General features: G+C 40.3%; 1 long non-coding RNA gene across 1 annotated transcript; it reads right to left on the bottom strand.

The window, feature by feature from the left end:
• Positions 1–113: 113 nt before the first annotated feature.
• On the bottom strand, positions 114–27,680 carry LOC131268427 (uncharacterized). The gene is made up of 3 exons (XR_009178971.1): positions 27,645–27,680; positions 25,999–26,496; positions 114–251 (listed from the first exon to the last, which is right to left on the bottom strand). It is a non-coding gene; the product is annotated as an uncharacterized LOC131268427 (long non-coding RNA).

The following is a 27,680-nucleotide window of genomic DNA, read 5'->3' as shown; positions in this document are numbered from 1 at the left end:
CAGTTGCCAGCCGGGGCAGGGAGGACGACGGCCAACACCAAGCTTCAGTTTTGCCCTCAACCGTCGTGGAAGATCCGTTGGCAAGTGCAAGCCCACGGTTGCGGGTGCGTTATCTCAAACACACGTCTCTAGTGGAAGAAGTATTGCATGCCGAAACAAAAGCACTGTTACATGGTTTGTGGCCGGCTCAAGGCTGCCAACCGGCGTGCTCAGCAGAGAAGATGATGGAACTTGTTGCGGCCAAGTGTGATCTGTGGAATATAAAAGAGCAAAACCAAGGAATTAAAGTAATGCAATGGAATAGTTGTCGAAAACACTTGGTATTGAATAATAACAGTAGATTAACCAAGTTTACTTATTTAACACGCTGATTGCCACGTCATGCAGAAGTGGGTGATGGCACAAATTTGATCTAAAACGTTGTTGACCCATAAAAGTTGGCTTGGCGCTTTACAGTCAACGTGTTAATTTAATTTAATATTCTTTAACAATAAAATGAAGAAATAATCAGGATCATGGGTGTATAAAGAAAGGCTACACAAACTATATCTTAATTCCGATGATTGGCTTAGGTTGAATTTCAGATCCAGGATTGAATAAAATTAAGTGAAAAAGAAATAAAAAACGAACACGCATCATATAAAACCATCATATATGGAATTCCATCATATAAATTATTAATTTAACTTAAAAAACTTATTTAAAAAGTAAAAATAATTTTTGAACTTCTGCTATTGACATCGTGTAAGAAATTGATTTATACAAAATTTATTTTTTATTTTGTATTATTAAAGATTAAAGAACGATATTAGAAAATCTTTTTTTCCTTAAAAAAACAGTTTTCCATTCTTTTATGTCTCAACACAGTTAATTTTAAATAGTTTTCTGTCAATTTGATCCTCTGCGCGCTAAGAATAGATAGTTTTGTGAGGGACGTTTCCTTATTTTATTTTTTTCTTAGAATGTTTGTTTGATCTAAAGAATCAATGTTTTTTGTTGATTGTTTTAATTCATATTTTAGGGCAGATATATTAAGAAGTCGCATATAACAAGTACATAAGGTATCTTTCAACATTGATTTTGATTCGCAAGCTGGTTTTACTTAGTTTTGTGCGAAAAAACATGTTACAAAACAGTAAGGTAGGAGAGTTTTGTTTGAAGTTTGAGCTACTATACAAGCTGCAACGCAACTTTTACTCATGCCTAAGCATTACTTTCGCCTCATCAGTGTTTTGGATCATCTCTTTAACGAACGCGGTACTTTGACCTTCACGATTTTCGAGCGATCCCAGAGAAACTCTCCGACAGACCCAGTTACATAGAAACACACCAATGAAAGTGAAAATTCGGGCTGGCCCGAGACGAAAACCTCCCGTAGATTCCGAAATAAAAAAGCATTCGTTCACTCGTCCAGCTCGCGTTCGATCCTCCCGGGATGCCGGGGGGAGGGTGTGGGTGTGGGTGGTGTGTAGTTTATGATAATGATCGACTTCCACCCATTCCCAGCGCGGACGCGGATAGGCGGGCTTTATCGGGGGTTCGTTTTTCCTCGCACGTCCGAGTGCGGGTGGATGCCCCGACTTCCAAGTCCTCCCGGGCCGCGGCGTACTGCCGATACGCATTGGCGCAATTTAACCGGCGGTCGCCAGCGCACGAGCCGAGCGCACAATTCAATCTATTACCGCTCATAAAGCCGCCCCAACTGCGTCGATCAAGCGAATCGAGAGCCTCTTCCTTTTTGCCTCTAATAGGCGGAGCGCGGGCCGCGAACAATTTTCGGTCCATAGTTGCGGAGCGATATAAATTAACTGCAAGATATCGTTGCAGGCTGCGTTCGTCTTCTATCGAAAGGTTAATTTTTAGACAAGGGGGGAGAAGAGGAGGGTGGTGAGGAGGTGGAATGGAAAGTAAATGCCAACCGTGGTAAAGTTGCTCCGCTAGGTTTGCGAACGGACGCAAGATGATTGTGTACGTTTGTTTGATCGCTTGTGAAGGAGAAACAATTCAACAAACTACCTTGAACAATAATTACACTTGATCGTGTGTTTTTTAAATAGTGAGAAAATAAAAAAATGTAAGAAAAAAAAGTTTAGAATAAAAAATGACTATTCGTCAAACAGATATGCAGTCTAACAGACAACAATATTCTAACAAAAAATGAATAAAAAGTGCAAAAAACCAAACTAGTTTTAGCAATAGTAACCAATTTAAGTACAACATCCAATATAAGGAAGCGTAATAATAAAAACAGCTTTTTTATAATTTCATTTAAAGCGATGTGAATGTTGGTAATCATATAAATCCAGTATTTTACAATAGTAGTAAAGCTGTTTTAAAAAGCAAAACAAAACAAAATATCATCAACACACCTTGAGAATAACTCAACAACATTAAAAAAAAGATGTTATCTTAATGACAGCTGTAACATTGCATGATGAATGTTAAATCCTTCCCATTTACGACACTGATTGTCGAATTGGCGATCAAATCGGTTACATATCAAAAGCGATCACGGTCCGATTACGATTCGCACCCCGTCGGGGGGAACGCAAATTACCTTTCTAATGACAACTTGGCGAATCGCTGACTCCGATTTGGCGATCTACCGCAGTGTAATGAATTATTTTCACTTTTACTTTAATAACTTTTCCGATTCCTCACTTGATTTTTCTGCTTTTTCCCTCTCCAGTAAACAATCGCACCATAATCTACGTTCCTTACACGGATTTGTGTGTTTTTCTTCTTTTCTTCTTTCATTGTACGTTTCTGCCTTGAAAACCGACAGGTATAGGGCGGGGGGAGGATTACATATCCGACGGTTCCGAAGGGACGGAAAGCACCGACAGAAGCTCACTGATGAAACAAAACAAGCATCTTTCGCTCATTATCCCGCAAACGATTGCGTCCGCATGGTGAGGATAATTGTTGCAACATAAATTGCGGGATGTCTAATCATTCGCCCGTGCAAAATGGCTGCTATTGAAAGTGCGATTTTGGCCCTCTTCAGGTTTGACGAAACCCCTTACCGTAACCCTATCGAAGTTCTCTAATAGACAATCTGTTGCATTTTCGATATTGGCGATTTTGAAGATAAACTCTCCGAAGCGCACTTCCGACTTGAAGTGGTTCGTTTTCTGCCAGGTGCTTTAAAGCAGCAAAATGCCATCGCCAAACACCTCAAGGTAACTTTGAAAGGAGCACTAGAGGGAAATAAATCCAACGAGTTGGGTCGCCGGTTACGAAACGCAATCTACCACCGAGAAGAAGAAAAAACTAAACAAATACCAAAAACACGCTCAATACCGGACGGATTTGGACCGTGAAGTTGCACCTAATCTACGGCACACTTTGTCAGTGAAAGATCACCCTATTCCGGCCGATTGTTTCTATTAAAACCATGAAAAAAAGCCCACGCATTATGCAGGTTGATTCAAATAGTTGATATTAGTATGTCCAAAAAAAATTGAAAAATAAAAACACTTAATTAAATTCAGCTCCGACATCAACATAAAGAAAGAGTTTTTGTTACACCGAGGAAAAAAAACAAAACAAATGCTCGTCACGGTACATTTGTATGGCGATTTTGGCAAGCGAAACTTCCGTGGTCACATACGGTGTCTCGCATGAGTTTCCGTAATTTTTAATGAACACAATAAATATTCACCTAACACCGAAAGTGCCAAAATATGTTTCAATTGGGTAAACAAGTTGCGTGCGGATTTTTTAAATGATCGTCGCAGTGATCATCTATAGGTTTTCGACGCTATTTTATTCAGTTTACGAAGCATTTAAGAAAATGCCATCTGTATTAAAATTAGCTTTGAAGTTGATTAAGGAGCCAAGTAGGAAAATGTTCAAAGTTTTGAGAAAAAATATAAAACAACAAAAAGAGACAAATTTATCTTTCCCCCCCAGAATAAATTTCTTGTATCGATCGTTGTGGATTGAAACAAAACATAACATAAAGTGTCGTGATCTGCAACAAAGTACTTAAAACAAACGAAAAATTAGTTTGTTGCACTCTTGCGGTGCCTCGTGACTCAGCGCTCAACTCAATGTAGTGAAATTTGATAGAATCAAATATGTCACCGCCGCCATCATGCTGCCTTTTGCATATTCAAACTCGGGCCAGGAGATCGCGGTCGGGATTGTCGAAAAACCAAAATAAACAGTCGTTCGAACCTGTTCCCGAACGTTTGTTCGCGTGCAGTTATCTGGTTTTTGACCTACGTGTGTCGTGCCAATGCCAACCACCACTACCTTCACCTCCACCGACCCGTCGCCATTCTTTAGCATGCGAATAAATTAATGCATGTTCGCCGCTTCGAACTGGTCGGAGAAAACATGCGCCAACGGAGAGAAAGGGCTTATGGGATGGAGATTTTGCATAGACAGATTCGCTTACTCGTTTTTTTTTTCTTTTTCTCCCACCGGTGGGTGACATATTCGATTTCAAATTTGACTCTTTGGGCGAAAGTTTTCGGTGAACCAAAAAAAAAACAAAGCGTTTCACTTTCATCCGCGATCCGGTCGGAAATGGTTTAATGTTGTTGGCGAATATTTTCGAAAAATAAAAATTGTAATAAAAATAAACTATAGGTTTCATTTAAATGACCTCCCCATCTTTCAACCGTATTTAAAAATTTTAAAATCACGGACGATAAAACATTAAGTATGGATTTCTATAAAGGAAGTTATGAAGCATTCATGCCTTTAAAACTAAATGTTCAAAGCAGAATCAACTTTATTTGTTTGAAATATTTGTTTAACACGTTGACTATTGTCTAATGTACAATCTATTTCAATAATATTTGTTAAACCGACTGTTTTCGAAGGCCAAGCAAAGACTTTGCTTTTCCCAATGAACTTGTTTTTAATATTACTATAGTTTTTATGATGTATTTTCATTAATTTATGGGTCAAAACCTTTTTTGAACTAGTTGCTGGTGTCACCAACTTTTGGGTGACATGACAGTCAACGTGTAAATATAACGTTTGACGAATATTTAAAAACACGTTGTTTATTTGCAATGCTGAAGCTTCTTGGTTTTAACATACTATTTTAGTGCTAATGAGCTCCCATTTTTATGCGTTGATATTATTAGCTGCTTTTGGCATGACATTACAAACATTATTAAAAGAATACTGGTAATCACAAAGAACAAATAATACTCTGAGAGAAATTGAAAATTATGTTGGTTGCTTGATTCAGTGCACAAAATTTAAGAAAAATAAAGTCAGGTAAAAGTATGGTTTTGACTATTTGTGCAACTAATGTCTGAATAAAACTTAAATTTTGATAAAATTTTCGCAAATATATTAAACGTAAATAAAGCTTATTCTAAAACAATGCATTTGTTTTTAAAATTAAAATGCTTTTAAAATTGTGCACACAATTGAGCGCATCTTTATGTTTCGTCATCGCGGTTGCAACTAAACATTTCCTCCCAAATAAGTGCTCATATTGCTTTTTAAAGCGCGTTTAATCCATCCGCTACCAGTCTCTCGCAACAGCGTCCAATCGAATGGATCATCACGGTGCGCTCGTTTTGCGAAAGCATCCGCCGTTTTAACGCCGGGATTTCGATGTTTCATTTTCCGAAAAAGTTCAGCGGGTCAATGTTATCATTGCGGCGAGCTCCAAATCCGCTGTTGCAATCCTCCGGCATGAACTTTGCTGCCGAACCTCAAGTTCTCTTCTTCACGGCAAAAGGAAAAAAAAACAAAAAAAAACCCTAAATACACTCCTTTCTCCTTCGATCTCCACCTTCGATCCATCAACGTCGGCGCAATCGGCGTTGCACGGACGGGTGAGGATGCGACGGCCGATGGAAAACGGCTTTGGAAAAACGAACGGATTTTCATAACAACGACAAACAACGATGGTTGGATTAATCGAAAACTCTGCCCCTCGAGTGTGTGTGTGTGTGCAAGTGTTGCAGCAAGAGATCCACTTTTGTTTTGTTTTGTCTTCTTTTATAATTGGGAAAAAGTAAAACACTGTTGAATTCGATTGGGGAGGGGGTGCAGGCTTAGCTGAATGATGGAACCTTAGAGCAAGGGAAGAGAGACGCTTGCACGGCTGGACACGGTCCGGTGCATCCTGGGCGGTGAAAAGCGTAGCTTTTAGTTTCGCCTGCGTCCACCCCGAATAAAAGGGAATTACACGGTTGCGCAACGTAACGACGATGAAATTGCGTGGGAAACGGTGCGGTGTGCCTTTTTAACGCGTCGTTTTATTACGTTTTATCGGTGAGATTGATTTGGAAATCAGTAGCGATATTTTACACTTTCCCTCGTGCGATATTTCGATAAGATTTCGTGCGCTTAGTTATCAAATTCATCAAGCCTTTATTCGTAACATGAGGAATACATATCTGTTTTTAATCATACTGGTTAACTAAATTGATAAAATAAAATTCAACTACAAACCATGAATTCTCTTACACTCCTTGGGTGTGTGGGTTTCCGTGTTTTTCACCACCCGTTTCCCACCACAATTAACAGCTTTATTGCAATGTGCTATGATTCACAAATTGTCGGCAATGCTGGAAAATGCGGATACTTCTGCGGACCAGACAGACATTCAATTAAAAGGCCAACTGGCCGACATTGAAACGGTGGTTTCACTTACACAGTTAAACCCCGATAGGTTTTTTTTCTAGCGTTGATGAAATTTCCGCCAGATCGAAATAATGCCACAATGGTAATAATAATTCAGTAATTCTTTTAATTTTCCAATTGAAGGACACCGGAAGGCAGTGGCAAATGTTTATTTCACGAGCACAACATCCTGCACGGAACAGCCATATCCGTGTCCACACGAACAAAATGAGCTTCTTCCTTCGCAAGTGGACGGATGCAGTTATGAATCGCTTGACGTCTAACCATTTATCTAGCGTGAAGACGGTTTAGCTCTCACACACGTCAGCCAAAACCGATCCCAGATTAATGGTGCCCAAAAAAGGCTCGGTTTTAAGAGATAGACCCCGAGCGGGAGTGGGATCGAAAGCCTCGGTTCCACCACGATGACTTAGTGGCATTTGCGAAGTGCGACCTAAGGTGTCCCATTGCTGAAGGATGCTCACGAAAGGTCAACCCCTACCAACAACCCGTGCACAATGATCGAGCCAAGACGATTTATTGAACGCAGCGAAAACTTTTATGGCCGGCTTAGGAATCTTTGGCGATGTGTGAATTGGATAATGTCATATTGGAGGGAAAGACAAGTGGCAAAAGGCTGCCTTTTGGTTTGAATAGGACCTGTTAGTCACATAGAAAACAAAACAATTTAGAGCACTGCGATTGCAATTTATGAAAAGTGCTTTTACCTATAACAAGCCACGATGTTGAGTGTTGTGTAATTCAAAGTAAATAAATGTCTAAAAAAATAAATTTATCATTTTGCAAAGTGGCAGTCTTTCAGCCAAACCTTAAAAATGAATTACTTTAAAAATAAGTCTGTAATGTAAAAGGAACACGTTTTTATAAGAAACAAAAATATACCAATGCAGATTGTATTTTAAGCAATATTATTAAAAACGCATAGTGAAATGTAGAAATAAATTATGTTGTGATTAATTAATGTACTACATCAATGGCGTTTCAATAAAGATTTAATTTTAACAATATTTTTTTTTTAATAAAGATTTGTTTTAAAATGCCACGGAAAGACGTCGCAATATTGAAGATTAAAATATAAAGTATGGTGTAGTCCAAAGTAAACAAATGAATTGAAAAAGAAATGCATCATTTCGCAAAGCACCAGTAAAACCTTTAAAATAGTTAACTTTTAAAATATGTTTGTAATGCAAGAGCACATCTGTAAAAAGAAACTTCCCGAAATACATGTTTTATTGCAAACAAAAGTATCTGAAATAATATTATGCAAAAACAATAGTGAAGTGATTGCAAAATTAATAAAAACAAAGTTATGAATAATTCAATTGGTTTCAAATTTTGTTACCTTGTATATACTAACAGTCGATAAAAAAACATTGCGTTACAATAAAAATTTCATGTCAACCAATAAAAAAGCAGCTTGCAATATGTGTAGAAAAAAGGATTTACGAACGACAAAAAAAAAGGGGACAAGTTAATAGGCATATTAAAATACAAAAACGGAAAACAAGGTTTAATAATAGTAGTTGAGAAAAGTAGTTTACGACCGACCGAACAATGTTGCATTGCAATCACCAATTGCAATTGGTTCGATAGGCTTGCCCCACTTTCATATGTTTTATGTTTTCCCAATATAACTTCCCCCTCCCGGGAGGGGCGGAAGCGTCGCACAAACACGCATAATTGCACATCGGGAGCGTAAATATTAATTTACAACGAGCGAATGAGTGTTAATTTAACCAAAGCGAACGCCACCGTTCTGCCATTTCTTTCCGCTTCCACTGTCAAACGATACAGAAGCCAAAGCCTCGCATAAGTGCCAGCATGAGGCCGCCAACATACATATCGTGGCATAATGCCATTTGCCAGGTGAAGATGGCTTCCCTTTTTGCTCGCGTGCGGTGGGCCTGAAGGCGCTAAGCTGAGCGTGGATGGGCCTCACGCCACTCCGAGCCGTCCGTTCGCCTTTGCAAGTCATCCCCCGCACCGCTGTTTCCCCCGCAAGAGACGCGCAAGGCACACATCAACCGTTCGGCATGTGACGCGGGAGAAAATATGTAAATGGGGGATCTGCTCTTTTATTTTATTGGAGGCTTGTCTTAAGACACCAGGGCAAACGAATGGCATACACTCACACATCAACGTCGCAGAGTCTGCTATAGGTAAAAGACCCATCATAGAAACGCGTTACAGTAGACTGCACTATTTGCCATCATGAAAATGCGGTGGATGACTGGCGGGCTCCATCCATCTCCTGCAGAGCTCCGGCGCCGAGACAGCAGCAGCAGCTGTGCAACCGAACCGATTGAACCGGATGCGGCACGCGATTCACCTCGTCTTTTGAAGCGAAGCCGGCTTTGATGGAGGGGAAACAGCGGAACACAAACGAGCGAGCTTAAAGGATAGACCTGGGATGAGCTGCACAAAAAAATACATTAAAACCGAAAGTGTTCGATGGCTTCCAACAGATAACATCTTAACTAGCGCATTCGATAATCTACTCACATCTGGAGTGTAACGTTCCCTTAGTATGTATTTATTCGGGGTTCCCGCAAAAACAAATGCTTCATGAGATAAAAAGAAATTATGGTGAATTTATTTACAACTTTGTATGCAATGTTTAGTGGATAGTTTGTATTTATGTAAAAAGTTTAAACATTAATGAAACATTACTGAGCATACAGATGAACAGAAAATATCATAAGCAGCCTAAAATTTTCATAATTTTAAAATGAAAATGATATTAATTAATGAAACATTATGGAGCATACAGAAAACCAAAACACATCATAAGTAGCTTACAATTTTAGAAATTTAAAAATTAAAATAAGAAGAAAATCGTCGAGAAAACAAAGTAAATAAAACATCTTTCATACATGTATCATTATAAAAATAAAATAGAAAACTCAATCGGATCGTAGAATCCTAGCAAAAATTCGTATTATTTTATCAAGCAAGCTACAAAGACGCAGTTAATACAATGTTTGATAAAAGATATACATAAAAGATATAACATATTGCGATGTTCTACTTTTTTTTAATTTCATGGACAATCCGAAATTATGAGCAACTTATTTCTTTTAACAAATTCTTATGCTTTCTAGCTATAAATTAAAGTTTGTTTTCAAACAGAAAAAAACGCTGAAATTTAAAAATTCGGTAGAAGCTTAGCTAAGCATATTAAACAAAATTACTGCAACACCGGTAATACCAAAATAAATAAATAAATAAAATTAGAACAATTGCTGGTGATCAAGCATTCAAGATTAAACTAAATAGTAAGTAAGGATCGTGAAAGTTTTAAACGAGGACTGCTAAAACAAAAACTATCAAAACGAAAAAAAGAAAATTGATGGTTTATTTATCACCATACCTCTGCGTTTGCCCGCCCTACTACCAGCATCCGGTTAAGGACCGTGTACCGAAGCTATTTAAATTATGAAATTAAAATGTAACCCGCACTAATCAATTGAGATAACAAACCCAGCGGAAGCTGCTCCAGATAGTTGTTTTTTTCCCTCCCGCTTTGGTTGTTACTATTGTTAGGAAACGGCAAAAAAGGCACGGCACAACAAGTTACTTTCCTCCCATCGGGGCCTCGACGGCCGGAGGTGAAGCTCCGTTTATGCTTCCTTCGAAATATTGGTATGTTGTAGTTGTTTTTTTTTCCTGCCCTTTGTTTTACACAATATTGCTTTCTTCCCTTTACCGAACGCGATTCTTCCCACGAGTGCGTTGCTGCTTCGACGGGGTGAAAAGAAAACATCGAAGCCGGGATGCTGGCAATGTGGAGGGGGGGGGAAACTTTGCACTTTTGCAGTTCACCATTCCGTTCGTCGCCATCCACAAACTCACACACAGAAACCACACCATCATCGGTCAGCAAGGCACATCGGTTGTTAATCCATCCATCGACAAAATCGACCGATGCAGCATAGAAAAGCATAGCGCAAAACGAACGAAAAAAAAAACATAAACAAAAACGCACACCAAAGCGGCCCCAGTAGCGGAAGAAACTTTCTCACAGGCGCAACATCCAAGCAAGACGAAAAACATTCGTCGAGGAATGTGAAACCTCTAAAACCATCCCAAGATGATCATTTTTCTCGACTATCAACAACTATCGCCGCGAAACCTCCCGCGTGCGCTTTCATCGTCCCGGAGAGCCGGCTATCAAAATACTCCTCCTTCGTGGCCATCCCAGGCCACTTAATGATCAATCCCCCTCCCCAAGCTAGACGTGCGCTTTCGTGTCGATCGCTGAAGAGCGTCTTGATCGAAGGAAAATTTTGTGCGGAAAGTTATTAATCCTAACCAGGGAAACAAAAAAAAAAGAAGCTAACACGAAAAAAGCACAACGACACTCGAGCCAATACCGTTCGAGATTCGAGCACCTCGAATGCCGGCCATTAGAACATATTTGATCACGTAAATCATAAGATAATCGCGTCAGCCATTGGATACCCGGACCGAACCGTTAGACGGTAATGTGTGACTCGGAACGGGAAAGGGTAAGGGGCCGCACCTCCACCTGATGGACGAGTTGCAAGCACGCATGATTAGGGAGTCCGGGTTGTCCGTCTAGCACCTGTTGCATGCAGCCCTTCGCCAGCAGAGTGCAGCATCAGCACTCGAGAGGATCGCGGAACCGTAAACGAACCTAAAGCTCCGGATCGGAGCCGGTGCCTTCACCGGGCCACCATTCTGAAGCCGTGTGATACCGTTAACGATATTCTACCGACCCGATTAAATCGATACCGAGAACGCTCCCTGTGGCAAAAAAAAACACGGCCTGGAGCCGCTAATCGATGGGATTTTCCTAACGATCGGTGCAAGATCGCACGCAACACTCCCGGCACGAAACACGTCGACACGCTAGAGCCCTTACCCCGGTCCTCGCAGTTGCCCGCTGGCGGTCGTCTGGCCACAGGCACGGTCTGATTGCCGATCCCATTGACACACTTGTGCTTAGTAAGGCAGATTTGGAAGCAGTTCACAGCCAAGCTTTAAGTAATCGTGAAGAATGCTTTTCATCTTGCCTATTTGAGCAGAAGAAAATTGCCCGTTACATTTTTATGAATGCACTTAGCGACAAATAAAACTGAAACAAGTGCAGTATGTTGCAGTGTTTTTCTAGTAAAGAATACTGTTTGTTCTTAAGTAATAGATGTAGAAAATTATGTACATTGCGTTGGGAATTTCTAAAACTTTTATTGAATATCACGTTTACTGCCACATCACCCAAAAGTGGGTGACAGCAAAACTCAGTTCTAAAAAGTTTTCGACCCATAAATTAATGAAAATGCAACTTCAATATCTTAGTAAGATAAATAACAAGTTCTTTGAGAAGTTAACTCTTTGCTTGGCCTTCGAAAACCGTTGGTTTAACAACTGTTATAAATGATTTTTATTGAGTAACATTGTACTAACTAAGTGTACTAAAAACGCTTGGCAGTCAACGTGATATGCGGCAGACGATTAAATTGTTATACGTTAGACAAAAAAGATTTATATCGATTGATATTGTGCGAGGAAATAAGTTAAATACCCAACAAGGTTTTGAACAACTAACTTAGAAGACTGTTGTTTTATAATTACGCACTTTTTTTCCTCACATTCACTGCGAAACATTTAGATGTTGCAGTAGAAATAAATTTAAGCACCTGACTGACAAAAATTTTAAATTTTATCTACAAAACTGTTGTATTAAATATACAAAAAAATTTATCACAGATTTTTTTCAGTATTCAAATTCAAGGAAAGCGTAGTAACAAATGTTCTAAAATATAAAAAAATTGAACCAAACGCCGGGTATTGTAAACGATCGGTAAAAATTATAAAACCTTAGGATATTTTCAACTGTGGTTTGGGAAACAACCAAAACTTTAGTCTATTCTTACCCGAATTTGTTCGTAACAGAAAAAGCCGTTGTCTATTTTTCGCGCTTATTTATACCTTTTCCTTTCTATCTTAGTTCCTCTTTTCTATATGTCTCTAACAACTGGGTTTCAAATCGTTTTTTCCAAAACAATTATCTACTATTAAAACCACTTCACCATCCATTTGATCATCAGTTTTTAATACCAAATTAACCCCACCATAAAATTCCTAGATAATTTATTGCTTAGCTGTATTTTTTCTAATGAAGTTGTATTCTAAACATTTGATAAACATATTTACTGCCAAAAAAAAGTTTTTTGGAACTTTTATTAATCGATATATAAAATACTTACTGATTTTAAATCAAAAGTAATGCTTCCATCCTGAAACAAACAACTTTCTAGATCGAAGAACGAGCGACTGCAAGATCCCGCACGTATTCTGTGCAACTTCACGAATTTGCCTTGACACACAACCAAGCCCAAATCACTGCTCTGGGCGCACCAGAACTAAATATTTCCAGCCCAAAAGCCCACCCTCCCTCCCACTGCAACATGTGACGAACAAGCGTCCGTTTGTCCTCAACGAGATCATTTTTCTGTCGCCTCGCCAAGGTGACACGAACTTTTTCCGCCACCAACGACGACGAACCCACAATTCGTCGGACACCTGAGTGACCGAAAGATGGCGGTCTATTTTGCACGATCCGTCCCTTCGGTCATGCGCGCTCGAAAACAAAAAGTCTCAAGGCAAAATGACACCGAAGCGGTGCAGTTGAATACCACATCATATGCTTCAGTGCAGTGTGGCTAGCTAGCAGCCTTAATTTTCCACTAGCCATTTGGTGCGTTGGCGCGATGCTGGCGTGCAGCACCATAAATGGGTGGGCTACCGGCTGGCTTGGGGTCACGGTAGCGAAAAACAACGCGGTTAACTAAAGGAACGAAAATTTCAATGGACCACTTAATACAGCAAAAAATAAGATTATTTCGCTATCCTTTTATTATGCGAGGAAATCGATAGTGTTTCAGACCTTCGATTCTTTACAAATGCTTTTAAATTAATGGACGTTTGTTTCGACCATGAAATTACTTGTTAGAAAGAGATACCTTTATCTTAAATTAAAAAAAAATACCTAAAACCCGTGGTTAAAAAGTAAATAAATAGTTTCAATCATTTTAAGTAAGAATATAAGGTAAAAGAGTAAATGAGGCCCCGGGCTAGATTCTCCTCTTCCTACTGGTTCAAATTAAGCGCCTGAAGCTATGCAAAGCGCGACGCATGCATATTTTTCAAATATTTGATCGCTAACGGTTCGCTTAAAAGAACATAACGGTTTAAACTAATCACGCAGTGGAGGGTGAATGCGGGTTAATATACTTTTACAAGTTAAGTTACTGTAAGTTACTAGTAACTAAACTATACCAAACATGATGGACAGCATGAAATAATGAGTTTAGCCGAAGAAATGGTTTGGAAACGGCGGCGCGCCCGCAGCGAGCGAAGCGAGCGGACTGCGCTAGGTCTACCGAAAAAGAGAGTTTGTTATAGTTTTGAGAAATAAGGGGGGCCCGTGGGCCCCCCTCATACCGCACCCTTAGGTTGATTGCGTAGCCGAAATTAACGGTACACAATACGGTTCAAATACTCGTAGGTTGAATTTAACGAATTAATGTATCACCAATTGCATACATTCAGTTTAAACGTCCACAAGAGGTGTAGCCACGATCGAAAACATGGCGGCCGGGGCCTCATTTACTCTTTTACCGAATATAACATAATTATTAGTAATTATTGCCATATAAATAAATAATAATTCGCTGATGCAAGAAAAACGCTCTTATTAGTGCAAGAAAAACTAAAAAACCCGCTAGACTTAAAGATTTATCAGAGAGAGGAATTAATAAAATTTTCCATCGTGACAAGTTTTCCGATCGAGATGCAATTGCCACCAAACCGTTCGCAATTGGCGTTTAATATTTACTTTCCCTTTACCACCAGGGCAAACCGTATCGAATGAGCCAATCGGAGCCGAGCAGCAAGTGATTGATCGCACATTAATAATATCTTATTCCAGCGATCGCAAAGCCAGCGACGGAGGAAAAAGGACTCCATTAATTCAAACTAAACTAGACACCGGAGCGGAACTAACCTAACCCGCGCGATTCAGAGCTCGGAGTTGTCACAGCCAACAGATAATTGTACCCCCGCCGAGCCGGGAAACCCTTTATCGCCTATCATCCGGCAAGCGCTATGCGACAGGCACGTGAGATGCATACATGATTGCATTAAATTAGATATCAACAATGGATCAATGCGCCGCAAATCGCGACCGACAGGGCACACCGGGCTGGAAAATGCAACCGACTGCACAACATAATCATCATCCGACAAACGGACGGACAGCGGACGGCGACTGTCAGGGGGTTGAAGCGTATTAAATGTGCGCTGCATTCGGTTTAATTTCACTCCGCCGCCGACAAAATGCACTACACCATAATGCGTCCATGTTTTGCTTTTTTTATGTTTATGCAACACATTTCAAACGACATTGCAGTGCCGGGGGAAAATAGGTACGTGAAACAAACTACGGGAAAAAAAGGAACGGAAAGAAAGTACTAATCAACAAAGAATGACTGCCTTATGCGCATGAAAACGTGCCCCATCGCTTAGCGTTGACGGTCGTCTGGTATGGAACAGCGTACGTAGGGAAAATGTGTGGATATTTTTCAAAGGTTCTTAAATATCCAGAGTTAAGTCCAAATTGTGCATACAATGAGATTTAAAAGTATACAAGAAATGAGAAACTAAAATCTTCGATTGAAATTCATTTGAAGAAAAATAAGGAAACATTTTGATAATTTTATTTCACACGGAACGGAACACAAATTGAAAACTTGTCGAAACGAAAATAGAGTGTAACTTAACCGGATCCGGATATGTTGAAATGATGAGTAGATAATTAGAATTTCCAATGTTGGCTCTTTGATGAAAATTTTCGCGGACTCACCATTCTAAAATATCACACTAGCATAAGTTGTAAAAGATCAACACGGTAAAAAAAACTGCCACTTTAAGCCTTACTCTGGCTTGGTAATTTGCCCGCCAATTAATGCAAAAAAGGGTATTCGAGAGACTAGATGAATACCAAATAACTCACAAATGAATAAGATAAGCCTTTCAAAACTCAATGATAATAAAACGATATAAAATGAGCCAACGGAATGTTTTTTCGGTTTTAAAAATCGGTTTTTAAAATTAGTATAAATGCATTACAAATTACAAAAGTATCGTTTTTAATTAAGCTACTAACAACCTTAAAAAATAACGTATGACTACTAAATAATCTATTTCAAATTTTCAAACCACATCAACTTGTTTGTGCCAACAAAAGAAGCTTTTGCAAAAATGAGCCGAGTAGCGAACGACAATAACGAGTCTGTTTCGGGGGCACTCATCTCTGAAATGTTATGAAGAAACCCTCCTACTTTATATCGAAATTATTTTACGTAAATGCTTCACAATCTGTGCTTATATTTCAAGATAATAAAAAATACCCATGTGAACATCATTTCTGTTTAATATTTTGCAGCTAACGACATAGACATTTCTCCATTACCCGCTCCACCATCGTCGCAGTGTGCGATGTTGGAATGTGTCACCGCTTCCCAACCAACAACATCCAGCGTGTGCATTTCGTGCACGTTTCCGGTGAGTGCGCACACACTGATGCACAACCGCACACGTCACTGCAAATTCCGCGTGCAATAGATCTGCCCAAATGGTGCACCTCATTTTCCTACCCAGTTTTCCCGCGACCGGTGTGTGTGTGTGCCTGACAATCGAAACCGGATCCGGTGAAAAGTGAACGTCACATGCTCACATCTCACATAAAGATAAAGGGAGGGTTAAGCAGGCGGGTGGCCGGCAGAGATAAGGCGAAAAAAGGCACGGGTGCTTCACGAGATAAACTAATTTCCATTTCTTCTCGTCGTCGCGAAGCCCAGAAACTGTTTCTTTCCCTCCCTCCGCTTGCAATCCCTCGGGGAAATAAAGTGAAACTAAATTTAAGATTTCGCCCTTCGTCGAGCGCCAACAGTTTCACCCGCATCATGATGAGGCCATACTAGTGGTGGTAGCAAGACGAGTTTGCATTTCCCCTTTTCATCCTTCATGTTTGCATTCGGACTTCTTTTCCGTTTATATATTTTTTATTGTTAATCCGTTGTTTGCCCCAAGACGGCAAAAACAGATGGAGGCACGCTTTTTTCGTCGTATTATGTTTCACCTTGCCATCATAGACGGCTGCGGGAGAGCAATGGCTCATCGAGCGCTTTGGGGGATACGAAGCCTTTGGGGGAGAGCATTTTAATTAAAAGCTATGTTTTAATGATTTTACACCATATCATTAGCATTCGCTACATGCTAACCTATGATGACCTTGATAGCGCCATTCCAGTAACGGTCACGTCCCCGTACGAAAGAAAGTGAGCCACCGCGAGGTAGGCGGATGTTCGTACGAGCATGCCCAGAGATCAGGTGGACAGCATCTCGCAGCATCGAAGGCAAAGGCTAGGGGGTTCACAGTTTAACACACCGGTTAACGTTTAATTGCTTGCGGAGAAATTCAGTCATTGCTGTCTTCATAATTCATCCCGGAAGAGTTGCTGTAAAATTGAACAACCAATGGAAAATGGCTATTTTTCATTTGGTTATTTCCTCTATATGAGTTAATAGTTTTTAATTTTAATATAATTCTGTGGGACCTGCTGACAAACAATGAAAGGTATAGCTAAGCAAACAACAAATGATAATAGAGCAAAACATTGGAAAGGATAAGGTGAAAGTAGACAAACTATAAAAAAAACCCGACAAAAAAGTGTATAAAAATGAATTCAAACATCCGCATAATATACAAACCGCTTGCCATTACATCATTCCGGGAGCAGCGGAAAAATTAAAATTGAAAACAGATTCGATTAGGAACCAACAAACATCCAATTACCGACATTGCATCACAGTTGCGGGCAAAGATGAACCATCGCCAAAGCATGAAACGAAAACAAAACCACCGAACAAGCCACTTTATTTGGAATCGATTGTTTGCTAAGCCCGAAAAAGATGCCTCGTACGCTCGATCATAGCTCGAAACCTCTGGTTTCTGTTGCAACTGAGAGATTTCGCCGCCGAACCAACTTCGCTCGAAAGGGAAAAATCGTGACAACAAACAAAATGATTACTATGTGCACTGAAAACAGCGACAGGGAACAATAAAGCCACAAGGGGGGACTTCTGGTGCACTGGCATCGAATTGTTTATGAGACGCCCGCCGATTGGGTGATTTAAAACAAACAGAGAACTACGCGAATCGTGTTCGTCATTGACATCACAGTCATAGCCATATTAATATTTGTGCAAGATGCAATTTGTAAACATTAACCCATTGACATAATCTAATGATCAGGAGTCTAAATTAACAAATAGAAAGCTAAACATAGTATGAGTTGTACAAAAGGAAATAAAAATTGTTTTACGTGTTTCTTCAAAATAATAAAAATAACATTGATTACAAATAATTACATTTCGGAGCATATTGAGTTGAGCATTAGTTCAGTGGTTTAGTTACAAACAGTAGCCGAAATTCGATATGTTAAATAATTTGTTTGCTTCTAACATTTCTCTTTCGTTCGTATTATTCCTGATTACATTTAAAAACGATGGGCATTGATAAGCAATTCATGTAATTATTATTTTTTTACCAATTTACTGCTAAAAATACAAGCCACACATACATATTTGCACGATATACAAAGCATAGTAGTAGAAGATAACTTAGCTTGTTTCGTGTGAAAAAACATTTTTGGGAAAACAGTTTTGAACAATTTTGCTTTTTAAATTTGCATAAAATGAGGTACATTATTGTGTCTGTTTTTGCTCCAAGTTCCCCAGCACGAAGCTCATCTCAACGACCAACACATTTAGTGTTTTCTTTTCACTCGCTGATCGTGATGATGCTATTTTCCTCTTCCCGTGTTCTTGCAAGATCGATGCAAGAAATGCGGTGGTGTGTGTTACTGAGTTACATAAAAACACCGCAGACAGACAACAAACGGCGCCTAGGCTGCGGAGGGGGCCACCAGAGCCACACCGTCTGAAGAACACAGTTCAAGCAGCGCAGAAAACTGTATGCACTGTGGGGGATGTGGATGCTGAAACCATGGGCGCATGGTGATGGCGGCTGTAATTTTGACAAATTGTGCATCTTCATGTCAACGGTAATAAGCGGTTGGCAGAAGGACGGTACTTTACGGTACGGGGGCAACTAAAATGCTTCGCAGATGAACGATGTTTTATATCGGAACCGTCAGAAATCACACGGTATAATATTGTGAACCTTCATGATAAGATTAAATGTCAAGAAAAACCTTTTTTCACTACAATTAAGAACCACTATGTTTGCTAAAAGATGCAACAATGTTTTCCAAAACAAAATAATTACCTTTTAACGTTATATATTAACGTTATATATTAAAGAATGAAGAAAGAAGATGTTATGGTCAAGACACAAAAACATTTAAAAGTATCGACAAAACGAGCGAATTAAATGGAAAAAAATGTCTCATTTAACAGTAAAATAAAACATACTATGAACATAAAGTTGAAAACAAAACACAATTTAACGTTAAAATATAAAGGAGGTTATGGTTAAGCACAAAAGACCATTTATCAGTATCGACAAAACGAGTAAATGAAATGGAAAACATGTCTCATTAAACTGCAAAATAAAACTTACTATGAAGATAAAATTCAAAACAAAATAAATAAATTTTAACGGTAATATATAAAGAAGGTTATAGTTAAACACAAAAGAACATTTATGAGTATCGACAAAACAGGCCAATTGAATGGAAAAAATGTCCCATTCAACTTCAACATAAAATTCACTATGAAGATAAAATTCAAAACAAAATAAATACATTTTTACGTTCATATATTATATATTTTGTTGTTGAAGGTTTTTGTTAAGGACAAAACAACATTTAGGAGTGTAAAAAATGAAAAAATGTCTCATTCAACTGTAAGTTAAAACTTAAAATGAACATAAAATTCAAAACAATAAAATAATATGAGTATGAATTATATTAAATAGAAATAAAAGAGAAAAGAAGCTGAAGCAAATAACTTTAAAGTATAAAGGGAAATTTCCAACAAAACCAAACGGAATACAAACGGTTAACAAACTTCGAAATCCATTAGTTCCGATTCAATCATTCGTAATTACTAAGCACGTTTATGTAAAAAAATAAAATAACATGCAAACTAATTTTTCCATATTCAGGGAACGGCCAATATTTTTTTCCCCACAGGAAAAGGTTGCTGTAGTTAATGCGTTCGAACCCATCTCGTCGGACTTCACCAGCGCGACCGATCGATGAATGAAAGATCGCATGCTAATGAAATTTGCAGCGCAGCGAACAAGGCAAAGAGCCGGCCAAAAGGCGAAGCCCTGTCCGTGTGTGTGCCCCGTATCGCATTCCTGGCAGCGAGCAAAACCGACCCCTCTGCTAATGGCAGCCGCACCACGAGAAAGTCTGTGCCAAATATGGGTTTGACGCTTTGGCTGCGCCGCATGCCTTCGCCAGTGCGCCAACATAAGCTGAACTAAGGGGAGGGTTAAGAAGCAAGCACCCTCGAGAAAGGGATGTAGGAGCACCCCCTCGACCCCGGTGCCTACACCTCCAGGAGGAGGGAAACTCGCGATCACGAGCTGAAGAACGTCGGCACGCCAGAACAGGTTTCTTTTGCTGGACCGCCGTTTTTGGGGCCGTCCATCGTTGGGCGACGTGCTACGGCCACCTTCGGTCCCGAAGAGGTATCAGGTGTGTGTGCGTGTTGCTTGGACGTGTTTTTCTTCTTCCTGCCCCCCGTCTCGGGACAACGAAGAGTTTCCGTGGGGTACGGGAGGGAAAAATGAGGTCAACCGGTACGGCGCTGCAGTGGAATCGTCGGATATGGCTGGATATCAACAGCCGTCTCATCCGAGTGCGGTCACGATAAACACGCAAACCTCGGTCGAAACGCGATCACCTTCGAGAGGATTTCGAGAGGCTAGAGTTTCAGAACGTTACATTGATAAATTAGCAAGCGCAAACCTTCGAAACTCCACTTGGAAGATAATTTCTCAAACACTCTCCACATGAACTCGGAGCTCAGCTTCCGTACACAGCACCTTCATCTAACCAACTTAGTTCCCATTCAACCGAAGTCGATTTATGTCCGATAATAAGCTGCCCTGCAAGCCTCCCAGGCCGTATACTCACTCTTGCCGGGACCACGTTCCACGCAGCGAGTAGCCTTATTTAAGCCTCCCCTGCGCAGTGGTGCTGGTGGCTTTCTCCTTGTGTTATGGCAGAGCGTGCCCTATGGAGGGACCAGGCCCATCCACCATCACCACTCACCCGATTTGGCATCGATGCCGAGCGCAGAAACGAAATCATTTCCTAGTTCCGCAGCATTTCCCACCCGGTTTTTTGCTGCAGACGATGCTGGCAACATTATGTTGCGGATGCTGCTCCCCGGGGGTTGTGGAAGGGAGGAAGAAAACCCCCCTACCGAATGGAGCAGTTATTGTGTAAATCAGTTGTTAGAGTAAGTGCCAACACGAGCAGAACTACGCGGTGATAGAAAAGTGGTTAGGGTGTGGAGTTGTGATAAATAAGGCGAATATTATGCAACAACCTCCAGCCACCATCACCCCAGCCCCCTTTTTTTTAGCCTTTAAATCCCCAACAGAAGCCTTTCGCTTAGCGCCGGAGAGGGGACCCGTTTGATGGACAGCTCGGGAAGAGCTCGCCATCCGGACGGATCGGAAACCTAATCCATCCGCAAAAACTGCACGCAACACTGCGTTTCCGGACGTTGCGTGAAGGGCGGGGAAGGGGGTGAGAAGAGCTTTCGTCCGTTTCAGCCGAAGGAGTTCACAAACAGGTTCCAGGGCCCGCAAATACTGTATCGATATGATCGTTCAATATTTTTTTTTTTTATTTTAAGTTTTCTTCTTCGCACAACGCGAGAGAAATGGAAACAAAGTAGGTGAGAATGGAACAGAATTGGCACAGTTGCCTAGATTTCCCTTTTACTCTTTTTTTTAATTTGCGTTCGAAAGATCGATTTTCTTTATGGCGATCAGGTTTCTAGAACGGTTTTTTTAACGCCACTGCAGCGACAAACTGAAGACAAAGTGTATTTTCTAGAGGACAAACTTAAAATCTTGTTGTTAACACTAGAATCGAAATAGCGGTCATTTGGACCGCAACGCATTTCTCATGTTAAAACGGTTGATTATTTTGTCATAAAAAGAGGTTTTTCTTAAAATTGAAAGCTACATATAAACCAAATTTCAATTTTTTCAGTTTGACCAGTACCGAGAACCACATTGATCACTCCTAGAATGTTTATAGCGATCATTTTTAAGATGCTATAGCTTTGCCATTTTCGAAAGAATTCAAATTGAATTCAAATCACTATTTTTTGCTTTAAACCTAGCTAGCGAAATGATGGAGGTACATCCAGAAGTTAAAAACTTTTTAAGATATTTACGTAATTGAATTTGACGATTTAAAATGACGAAGTTATAGAATGTTTAAAAGAGTGGTTAAAAATACCGACAATAAACATTCGAGAATGAATCCAAAGCATTTAATCCTAGTGTTAAATTGTCATTTTCAAATTGTTAAACTTATCTAAGTTAAGTGACGACTGTTAGGCGGCCCTGGCCTAACAAAATTCATCCCGACAACGTTGAAAGTAATATAGGACACAAACAATAGCCGTACCCAAATTGGATACTTGTTTATGGAGTAGAAAATTTCCATAACTCAGACCAGTACGAAAGCAAAATGTGATACATGTTTACCATACCATACCGCATTTGTAACAAAAACAATCAGATTGAAAAGTAATAATTCGACTGAGTGCTATACAATCCAGTCTACACGATAAAATTTATTAATCTGGACTTCAGTTTTGGATTCATCGTTTAAAATAAGGACAGTACGTTTATAAAATGAATACGAAATTTAGCAGTTCAATTACATTATTTAGAAAACAGACAAAAATGAAGTCCGAAAATTAAAAAAAAACATTATGTTCTGTATAAAATATAAAATACACAGCAGTCGTTACAATGAGAAAATAATTAAGAACAATTAGTCTAAATGAATAGACTACCAGTTATTTACATGAGTTTTGCAAAGAAACATAGCAATACAATAAAATATGACTTATAAATGTCAAAGTGTCAAAGCTGAAACTAAGGTATTGCCCACAAAAGGCGATTTGATTAACAGATGGTGAACATATTGTACCTTCGTCACATCGTCAAAAATCGTCTCGAAATGATCAAGGATCTTGTAAGCAATGTCAGTACCATTTTCCAATTTTTTGCTGCTGATCGATACCAAACAATTAAAAATACTGCCTCAGACACCGACCCGAAAGCGCAAAAAAGACCTTTTCGCAATTTCAGGGGATACGCAAATATTCCACAACAAAGCAAGGGGTTCTCTCACCCAACAGTATGACATCACCCGGGCGACATCACGAACTCTGAAGACAGCACATTTCGGCTGCCAATCCACCGAAGATTAAATTGCGGCGTACTGTTTTTCTGGTCTAATTATTCTGGGCAGTATTTCAGCACTTTCCACAGAACCGGTTGAAAAGTAAATAAATGAAATCCCTCTCGAGCTTCGCCACGGTGAGGCTGAGAAGCTCGAGCGTTCCGACGTCGCACCATTGCGCATCACAAAACAAGCGCATGAATCAGCACCCCAGTCACGACCGACGATAAACAAATAGTTTGCTAATCGCGTCGCCGTTTCGCGCACTTTTTCGGTTGCAGTTTCGGTTTGTGTGATTTAAGCCTCCACCGGCGCCCCCAAGACGAACCCCTTCTCCCTCGGCGGTCCCTCAACCTTGGTCCCTCGACTTAAGCCCGACGATAATCGTGATCCGTGATCCAGAACGACGGAAACACAATTGAAATTCGATCATCGTTCCCTGCGTGGGACTTGCTCGTGTGGCACCGGGTGTGCGGGGATTCGTAATGCCACCGAATCGTGCCTGAGTACCAGTACCGTAATTTTTCGACGGTACAGACACGCGAGACCTTTGGATCGCGTTACCCATCCCGCTTAGTCCTTCACCACCAAGCGGTTACACTGTTGTCGTGCGTAAAACACACCACTCCGAACAAACCTGGGGTGGTACAAAATCACCCCACCGTCACTCCGTCGGCCACGTGGAACGAATGAAATTGCATCGGCACCAAATGCAGCGCGGACATCGCTGCACACGGAAGCATGCGCGAACGCGCGCCCCTGGACAGGGACTGCTCAGCATTAACATTCCTACCGCAGCCGTGCACAAAATGGGCACAACGCCGGCCAGGGAGATCACATCATCGGTGTCAACCTGAAGCAGCTGTGTACAGTGAGCGCTTAATCCCAGCACTTTCAACGAGAGGCGCGTAAAAGATGGAGGATTGATGAGTCAACCGTGGATGGTGACGCCAGCAAAAGGTTAAGCGATTCGGCATCCCCTTCTCTACCGACTGATGTGCGAGCTGTAAAGTGTGTAAAACTTGAAACGTGCTCGTAGCGAGCTACTAGAATAGGCAGATTTTGCAATAATACAAGGTATTGAAATAAATATTACGAACTGTGAATCACCGAAGAGAATCATCAAAGTGGATTCAAATAAAAGATTTCATAATGAGATAAAAGAATAAAATAACACTTTGGACAGATTAAACAAGATCAAAACAGAAGAAGTAAAAGAAGAAAAGTAAATAAAACAAGCAAAGAAACTAACTGAGAGTTTAAGAGAAACATCAGAATGTACGAAGAACTTAGCATTAGAGGGTCATTTAAAAAAAAAACCAAAAAAAACTTAAATTTCAATTAAAAGTTAAATTAACTTTGTGTCTCGTATTGACCTACACCTTTTTTTGTTCCTTCTTAAATTATCTACTAAAGAATATGACTTTTACCTCTGTGCTTTAACTCTCGTAAACATGCAATGTTTTCCTCTTATTTGGGTTCATTCTGTCCACGAACCAGCTGTCCATGTTATTACTCAACGACATTATGTACTTTCAATATTCGAAGGCTGATGTTGGTAATCAACATTTTCAGCGTTCGTGAAAACTTCCATTCCATTACCGCATACTGAAAAAGGTGGCTTAAAACAATCTCGATAAAAGCGCGGAGAGAAGAAAATAACGTCAATAATTATCAGTTCTGCTCAAACATGGGAGGGTCAGCGATATAATTAGGACTCATTCAACGAGCGTCCGTCCAGTGGAACGAAGGTAAAGGTCCTGTGACATAAAAGAACAAATAAATCCACCGCCATGGATCGCCACTGCAATTAACCGCAATACCGCGGCGAAGTACACATTTTTATGATGAAAGTTCGCCAGAGTTCTTTGGCGAAGCAAAATCAACGATTGTTTCTTCTCCTACAAGCCCGGAACGATGTCCATGGAGAATGACCGCTTCTGGCTCAAACACTTGCCACGACTTGACGCTTCTCCGGAATGCCTCAGGGCTGCCGTAAACATATGCAAAGCACGACGACCACCGGCTTGCCGGCTCGAAGAAAGGTGAAAGCACCGAATGGCTGTCAACGCCGGCTTAGTTCTGTTTGTTTACGACCAGGTGAAAGATGTCGCTTGATGGTGAGATTTTTCAACTCTTTCGCCTCCCTAGTGGGCAGCGTTGGATTTATTTTTAATGCTTCTCGCTGTGTTCATAACCGTTCTGGCTAAACCGGTGGCCTAACTGTGTTGCCGATCGTCGACGGTGTCCCGGTCGTTACGCTGGGAAAGCGCGTTTTTAAGCATCAATACCACGGGCACATGTTGCCGAGTTCTCGGAATCTATCAAAGTAAAATTACGAGGTTGAAGCAAAGTGCGAGTACTTTTATTTAATCCCTTTAACGAGCGCCTGGAGTGTGTGTGTCTTGGCTGGGAATGGTAAGAAAGCAGCTCCACTAACGATGTTTGCACAAATAATTTCAAGAAACAAACAAGCCAGTGGCAAAACTATGGGAACATTTTTTTTAAGATGAGCAGCTGCTTAAGACTAATGTAGGTGAAACAAGAGTTGGAAAAATGACAAGGGAAGGAAGGGGCAATTAGAAATGTTAATTTTACAAATGTCAGCACAACTAAAGGTAATGTCTTAAAGCTTCCTTTTTAAAGCAAATAACTAATTGCATATTGAGATGAAATTTAAGAAAAATACCTTGATACGATATACGATACAAACATTTTAAAAAATATTCATCCAAAATAAATAAATAAAAATACGCTGATCGTGTTCAATTTGTAAAGGCATAAATATAAAGAAATAAACAAATTAAAACAAAATCGAAAGGTATCACTAAAAAAAGAAATAAAACAATCGTTGGAGCAATTCTGCCACTCTTACCTTTTTACAGCCGGATCGGTCGATAGTGAAAATGATGCCAAAATTCGACTTTCTTCCAGGATTCCGATTGGAGTTTTACAATCACCGCTTCCGTCTGCAAAAGTATACGGGATTCCTTGCGTTTCGCCACTCAATAAAACTTCCAGCTTCAGCGCACACCGTGGCCACCGACAATCATTATCTTTTCCGCTTCTGCTTCAAACTTCACTGTCACTGTGCTTTGCACACTTCTGTTGACTTCCTATTTCACCTCTTTTTTTTTTTGTAATTTATTTTGCTTCTTTTCATCACCACCCATCCAGCGATTCATCCATCCGATCGCCGGGCGATCAATGTAATCGGTGGATGATAATTTTTCGGCTAATTTTCGACGTTTTTCTTGTCGCACCGGAAAAAAATGGAACACTCTCACACCGGACCACAGAAATGGGCCACCGCACACGCACGATATTCGCAAGCTTTGCTTAATATTTTGTTATAACTGTTTTCGAACACTTCCTAAATCCACGCAAACAAAAAAATATATTAAATGTTACTTCAATTTATAAAACAACAATATTTTGAAAACTATAAAATCCTGCACTAACATTTTGAAAAAAAAAACAAAAATCAACAACATTTTCGTTTTGTTTACGTTCTCCAACAAAACTAAATCACTCGTAAATATTCATGAACGCTACAACGTAAAATTACACGACGGAATGTTAAATGTGCTAAAGCTCGGCCAACTATGATGAACACCGGGAAACCGTGAAGCAGGTAGTTTTTCACTTTTTTGTTCTTAAATTAAACTTCATAAATTTTATTATTCCACCCTTCTCTTTCGTTGGCCGCAGTAGAACGCGTACTCGCCATTGGGTCGTTGAGTGAGAATGGCCAAATGGCTGAAAACGGATCGGGTTTCGGTCAAAAAAACCCCGAGACCCCGATGTAAACTTTCACGTCAAGTCCTGCGGGAGAACATACAGTAGGCCGGCAAAGATACCGATGACTTTTTGATGTCTCATTCCAGCCTCCGTGTGTCCGTGCGAGAGGAGCACGCATGGAATGGTGATCGCGTACCTATCGGTGTCGGTGTGTGGAAGCTCTTCCGTAAACAGGTCCACCTTTCGGACGGAAGGTAGAATGGCATGGGTTAGCCATCGTTACAGGCCAGCCCGTGGGGGAATGTCTTCCGTATAGATGGATGAATGAATCGCTGAAGTTTGTTGATTATATTATCGGGTTGCGTTTTAACCTCAGGAAAACTAGGCAAGTTGATAACACTATTGAGATAGCTTGCAGGTAACGCTTTCCAAGCCACTGCACACAAATTGGGGAATGCGGATGCACCTCGTACGTGTCATTTAGTAATAAACAAGCCACACGGTAACAGTTTTCGTAAAATAAAAACTACAAAAACGTCACTGAGAGATGAGTTATCAACATTTGTGACGTTGTATTCCTCGGCACACTTTTCTAATACACCACACAGTCCACACCTCCATGTCCCCAAATGGAGAAAACAAAAATTCTGATGCCAAAAGTAGCCGCACACCACCGAACGTAGGCACACGGGCGCTAACCTACAGCACTCCCGAGGTTTGGACACCCGGAGAGACCTGCACAACGGCGAACGAGCGACAACGACAACGTCTGGTACGTACCACGCACACGGAGCACACACGTTTCCCGAACGAGCT

Source organism: Anopheles coustani, chromosome 3 (genome assembly GCF_943734705.1).
Source record: "Anopheles coustani chromosome 3, idAnoCousDA_361_x.2, whole genome shotgun sequence".
NCBI lineage: Eukaryota > Metazoa > Arthropoda > Insecta > Diptera > Culicidae > Anopheles > Anopheles coustani.
This window is presented reverse-complemented; position numbering and strand designations above follow the sequence as displayed.